This window comes from Micromys minutus (assembly GCF_963924665.1).
Source record: "Micromys minutus genome assembly, chromosome: 1".
In the NCBI taxonomy this organism is placed as follows: Eukaryota; Metazoa; Chordata; class Mammalia; order Rodentia; family Muridae; genus Micromys; species Micromys minutus.
In genome coordinates, this window is record NC_137969.1 from 43,354,443 (window position 1) to 43,361,076 (window position 6,634).

The window sequence follows — 6,634 nt, forward strand, 5'->3', positions numbered from 1 at the left end:
CCTTGGACATCCAGACACATGAACCATTTTCTTTTTAACGCCCCTAGTCTGAGGTGCTGTGTTACTAACAACAGAAAAGACTGGAAGTACCTAAGACAGCTGCTTCAAGTTTGAGACTCTGACTTGAGAAATACTAGGAGATTCCTGAGATCTTCCTTTTTTGCATTCTCCTGCACATACTGAGAACCCAAGCCAAAGGCCTTGAGATTGGGGCACCAGGACAGGACATGACAGTCCATCTTGCTGTCCCTCGTAATGGGTTAAGAGAGAGAAAGGTTTTTCTTTTACTTTTTCTGTTTCTGTCTTTTGTCTCATATTTTTTCAGAACAGGATTTCTCTGTGTAACCCTGGCTGTCCTGGACCTAGCTCTATAGACTAGGGTGGTCTTGAACTCAGAGATTTTCCTGCCTGTGTCTTCCATGTACTGGGGTCAAAGTCATGTGCCACCACTCCAAATTTTATGAGTTAGTGTCTCACTATGTATTTCTGGCTGGCCTGGAATTTACTAATTAGATGAGGCTGGCCATAAACTCATATACTCATAGAAATTAGCTGCTCTGCCTTCTGAGTGCTGAGATTAAAGGTGTGCACCCTCACCTCTGACCTGTTTTTCTTTCTTTTTTTTAAAACAAATTATTTATTTTATATAAGTACACTGTAGTTGTATTCAGACACACCAGAAGAGGGCATCAGATCCCATTAAAGATGGCTGTGAACCACCATGTGGTTGCTGGGAATTGAACTCAGGACCTCTGGAGGAGCAGTCAGTATTCCTAACCTATGAGCCATCTCACCAGTCCTGACCTGTTTTTCTTAATTGCTATAGATTCCTTTATGTTGCTATGCCTGTATAAATAACCCTAATGAAAGATATTGTTTCACCAAACTAGACTTGAATAAAATTATTGATTTGGTCTGTTGTTGATGCTTATCTGAGGTGAGTAAGCATTTATTCAATTCCTTAGGAAAACTTCACATGAAACTTGGTACCTGTCCTGGTGGATATTTTTGTTTTCCTGTCAAGTTGAGACAAGCTAGAGTTATCTGGAATCCTCAACTGGGAAAATGCTTTCATAAGCTGGCCTGTTGACAAGTCTATAGAGCATCTTGATTAATGACATCTGGAAGAGTTTCTAGTCCACTGGTGACAGTGCCACCCTTGGGGAGGTGGTTCTGAGTGGTGTAAGAAAGCAGGCTGAGCAAGCCAGTAAGCAGCGCTCCTCTACGACTTCTGCTTCAGTTCCTGCCTCCAGGTTCCTGCAGAATGTTCCTGCCCCAATGTCTTTTCCAATAGATCCTTTTCTCCCCAGGTTGCTTTTGGTCATGGTGTTTATCACAGTAGCAATGTAAATAGGACAATCCTTGAACATGGAGTTCAACAGGACCAAAGATGAATTCATCAAGATTTATGTTGAATCAGAATTTTTAAGAAAAAAGAGTGACAGAAAGCCAAATTCAGTGCTTATGAGCCTCTGGAAGGCTTTAAAGACTGAGAAAGAATTGGTGACATAAAAGATACAGCAGTTCAGGTTAAAAAGGCTGAGCTTGTCCCAGGATAGAGCAGTTATTCCCTCTAGAGTAAGTTGTGTGTGTTTCTCTTCAAGAGAATACAGAAATGGGGGCTGGAGAGATGGCTCAGCGGTTAGGAGCACTGACTGTTCTTCCAGAGGTCCTGAATTCAATTCACAGCAACCCCATGGTGGCCTACAACCATCTATAATGGAATCTTATGCACTCTTTTGGTGTATCGGAAGACAGCTACAGTGTACTTATATAAATAAAATAAAATAAATTAAAAAAAAAAAGAATACAGAAATGGTAAACAGGCCAGGCCAATAGAGAGGCAGCAGTGACCTAAAGTGTAGTTCAGAGACAAACTGAAGGAGCCTGTTGGGGCATTGTGTGTATGTGAATGTGTGTGTGTGTGTGTGTGTGTGTGTGTGTGTGTGTTTGTGTGCACGCGCGCACGCACTAATGTCACTACCTAAGCCAGTAAGAACAACAAGAACCATCCCTGGTTCCAAAGAGCGTGCTGAAGGCTGGGAGATACGCCGCATTCTAATACAATGATGAAGTGTCAGGACAGCTCATGGAGGATGGCAGGATTGTGGAGGGCCAAAGTAGTGCCTCTCAACCACAGCCTGTACCAGCATTGGCCTCTTAAAGAAACAGTAGCTACTAATGATGTAAACTTCTCATGCTGTTGGACCCTGCTGGCACTTCTCTTTGGTACCTGCTTAGCTGCTCACTTCTGAGAGAGCTTTTGTTTGGCACAGTGAGTAGTGGGTCTTCAGTAACCCTGCATACCCTTTGCAACATTGTGTTACTTCGTAGATGACAGGCAGTTAACCTCTGAGCTTTTTTAAAAAACACAATTAGAAGAACATTTGGAAGTCATGTATGAAACCTAAAGGAGCAAGGGACAGGAATCATGTCACACGGGCTCCAGGGAACCTGTGAACTTCTTGGGAACTTTATAGTTGGGTACGGTTATTGCATGAATGACACACCCTTTAACAGCTGATTTCTGCAAACATTAGGATTATAGTTACAAAGTTTGGATGGAAGTGCCCTGTGACATTAAAAAAGATGCCTCTAGGAACCTGAAGGTTATTAGATAAAAGTCCCAATGCTGGGAGTAGCCTGACTCCCTAGTTGTTGGTCAAGGAGTTCCAGGACCTCCTGAACAACACAGGCTTCCCTTACAGCTTTTGCAAGCTCACCAAGGTAAAGCCCCACGGTCACTCCATGCTTTGTGTAGGACATAGGACAATCAAGCTGGGACTGGGCCATAAGCCTCCTCCCTACTAGCTAACTTCCACAGTGCTTAAAGGCACTTATGTAGGCACCTGGGGAAGAACTGTCAACAGCCCCACTCAGCTGTGGAGTCTGTGTGCTATATATACTACCAAAATTGCAGGCAAGCTGGGTTCAATCGAGATGGACTGTTATATGAATGGTCCCAGCTGCTTTCTGATTGGATTCGAGGCCCGTTGTGCACAAAGGATTTCACATCTGGTCAGAAGCCTGGGGTTGAGGTCGTATGCTCTGGCCAGGAAGCACTGGTTTTTCTGCTGTTGTTTTGCTAACTGGATATGATATATCTGTCAAGGTGCCTTCTAAATACTTTTGCTTATGTCCATGGACTACGATGCTTTCATCTCTAGTCAGAGAAGCTTCTTTTTAGAAGAGTAGCAGTTACTGAAGAGACTCATAAGTCATCGGAGTACTGAGAGGAAGAGACGGTTGAGTGCCGAGCCGTATATGGGACATCAGGGAACAAGCAACTGAGAGAATATAAGCTGGACAAGGGGGTGAAACAGTCTCCCAGGCATGACTTGATCACTGCTTCAGCAGCTATGATCGTCCGAAGGAAACCCGCACAAGGTTGGGCCCATTAATTTCCCCAGGGGTTGTGTGTGTGTGGGCACTCATGAGCCAAGATCCAGCTCAAGATTTACAGGCAGTTAAGACTTGTGGGAGAAGAGGTATTTCACTTCAGTGATGCAGTTGTCCATAAGATACCCACGATTCTTTATGTAACCCCAACTAAACCCGTTGTCTCCCAAACTAGACTCAAGTGGACTCTTTGGTGTGTTGTTGGTGCCCTGTTTGAATAAATAGGTGTTGGCCTCCTCACAAAAAAGTTTGCAAAACTTGGACCTAGACCAAAAGAGACACTGACCAATGAGGAACAGTCCCAGCTACTGTCTGATGTGAAGAATCAGTACATTCAATGTGCCAGTCACCTTCCTGAAGACTAACACTCAGGAAGGTCACCTGCTCTTCACAATGGCCTCTTACTGCTACAGCTATGCTCTGCCTTTCCATCAGAGGAGCCCCGGGAATGGGAGGGGACTGTGTTCTGGTCACAGAGAAGCAAACAGCAGAATCAAAAACTGACAGTTCACGATCCTCCTGGCTATGCCGTTTGGATCATTCATTGAGGTTACAGGAATTTCCTTTCAGCAGATGAGTTCTAACAGACCCAGACACTAGGACAGAGGTGGCTTGAGCTAGTGGATGGGGCTCTTGCTTTGATTACCGTGGAAAGCTGAATCACCAGGTACTAATCCCAACCTTGGAACACCTCACAAAGCTCCAAGGAGGGGTCTAATTTGTTTGTCACAGCTGCCATTGGACCTTAGATCTAGGCAAACCCTTCCATCCATTTTTCTCCTCCCAGGAATTAAAGCCAATTTCTTCGCTATATGGAGAGCTGGCAATATACAAGTCAGAGCGGAAATCCGTTTCCCTAGAGCCCCAGGATCTGGAAACCACAGCTTCCTGTGTGAGCTTCCAGAGTTCCCTGTTGTGCAGAAATGTGATGTCATTGAAAACAGGGAGATATAAGATGCTGTATGCCTGTCACCCCAGTGCTCTGGAGGCTGAAGGCAGGCATTTTACCAGCTCTAGGACAATTTAGGCTACATAGTAATACCCTGTCTCCAAAACCATCTTTTTCAAAAAGTGAAGACAGGATTATGTAAGAGAGTAAGTTGGGTGTGGTAGTGGTCCAAGTACAGGCATGGACAACCGCTTGCCTGTAGGGACTTTTGTAATAGGGGCTTGCCCAGTGACTGGATGGGGCCTGTTCTTGCACCGGTGCTTGGCTGAACATGGATGCTTAATTAAGTCCTGTCAATCTAGTTGTTCAGACAACATTCGATGTTGGAGGTTTGTGGCAAACCCTAACTTTTTGCCAGATGGCAGGATGTCAGAGCCCTAATCATAGAGTGAGAAACCAACACACAGCTTAATGGTCATGAGCTAGAGGCAGGCTACCGCAGGCAGAACAGCGACACCAGTTATCAAAGACATGTCCCTTCTGAGGAACCATCCTTCTTACCCCAGGGTCTCAGGCTGGCTGAAAAGGAAAAGGAAGACTGTATACAAGTGCCCTAGGTCATTCCCTAGAAGAGAGAAAACTACATGAAATACAAAACAAGACTCAGGCCGGTGACAGTAAAAATACGGTACTCATTTTTGATGGCTGTGCTACGGTTTAAGGCAAATGTCACACATACACAAAACATCAAGAGATGAACATATTAGAAAAATAGCCAGGCGACATTTCAGACGGTTGTGGCAGTGTCTTCCTTGTTACAAAACTCCATCAACTTCTCTGAGAGCCAAAACTCAGGGAGGCATGGGCCAGCCTCGTGAGGCCTCTAAGAGGGAGATCCCAAGCATGTGACACAGAAGCACCTTTGTCCCTCCACAGCATCAGTCCTCACTGTGGTCCAGGCTGAGGCATGAGTGTCCAGCCAGTGGGCTTCACTGTTCAGCTCTGACCCCTACTTAATCAGATGCTTTAGGAGCAGATTCAAAAGACATAGTTTGTAGCTTAGTTCCTCTTTATCCAAACTCAGACTTGCTCGGAGCTAAAAGCATTCAGGTGTGTGCGCGCTCACACACACACACTCACACACACACACACACACACACACTACATAAAGTATATGTAAAAACAGAGGAAAAGATACACTGAAAGTTAAAAAAGAAAAAAGCAAACAGTCACTCATAATCAAACATTGTGATTGGTTCCCCTTTAAAAACAGTGTTGGCAACAAGGTTTGCCACCCCCTGCTCGGTTCCTGGTCACTCCTGGCCCCACAGGAGAGTGGAGTAGCTCAGCTGGTTTAAAGAACTGGGCTTTCACCCTGACTGTGTGGGCTCTGCTCCTTGCCCACCCCTTCGCTCAAAATGGCCTCTGCCCCAAGTATGTGTGGGTCCAGTGATAACCTAGCAGAGGAAGCGAGAGAGTGAAGCCAGTGACTTAGGGTGGGGTTGGCAGAAACTGGGTTGAGAGTAAGAACAGAGCTGGGTACCCAGAGATGTGGTAGGAGGTGGGAAACTCTTCAGAACTTGAGTTCTAAAGGATGGGGATAACAATTCAGGAGAGCTGCTCATGCCAACAGGCGACCTTCGTGGAGAGAGAGCTGTCTCTCAGGTACACTGGGTACTTACAGGCGTTAGAGCTTGACAAAACAATAACCCCCACAGATCTATCCTTGGCTTTATCAGATCCCAGTGAAGCAGGTAAGAGTCAGGATACATCAGACCCAGGACTAACCATAGGCTGCACACAAGCCAGGTAGTTTACTGTGGAAACCAGACAGGTGCCTGGGAACAGAGTGTTTAGTGTGTGGGTTTATTGGGGGTGTATATGATTTTTGTAGCTCAGCAACATTTTAGGAAGGACCTAGTCAAACTGTGGCAATATAGACTGACCAACCAATATGAGTCCGCAGTGCTGTGACCACATCACTCCTCCCAGGGGAGGAGTCCCATGTTTGTTGTTCAATCCGAATGGAAACGAAGGGGGTGTGTTGGCAGAAGCAGAGAAGTGCCTTAGTCTACAATGGGAACAACACTGTCTCGTCCTCTTTAGGACGCTCCCCAGGCTGCCCCCGATCTCAGAGTTTGTGGTTTACTCAAGCTGAGACCCCAGATGTGCTAACCATCATATGGAGTATCCCCCAGAAGCCACCCACACCAGTGGAGCACACTCCTTTAACAAAAGTGCCAGCTCAGTCTAAGTCTCTGCGAAGTTCTTCAGCATCTGCTGCTGCGTGTGGCAGACAACTATAAAACCCTTCTGGCTTGCCCAGAAAGCACCGGATGCAGAGCT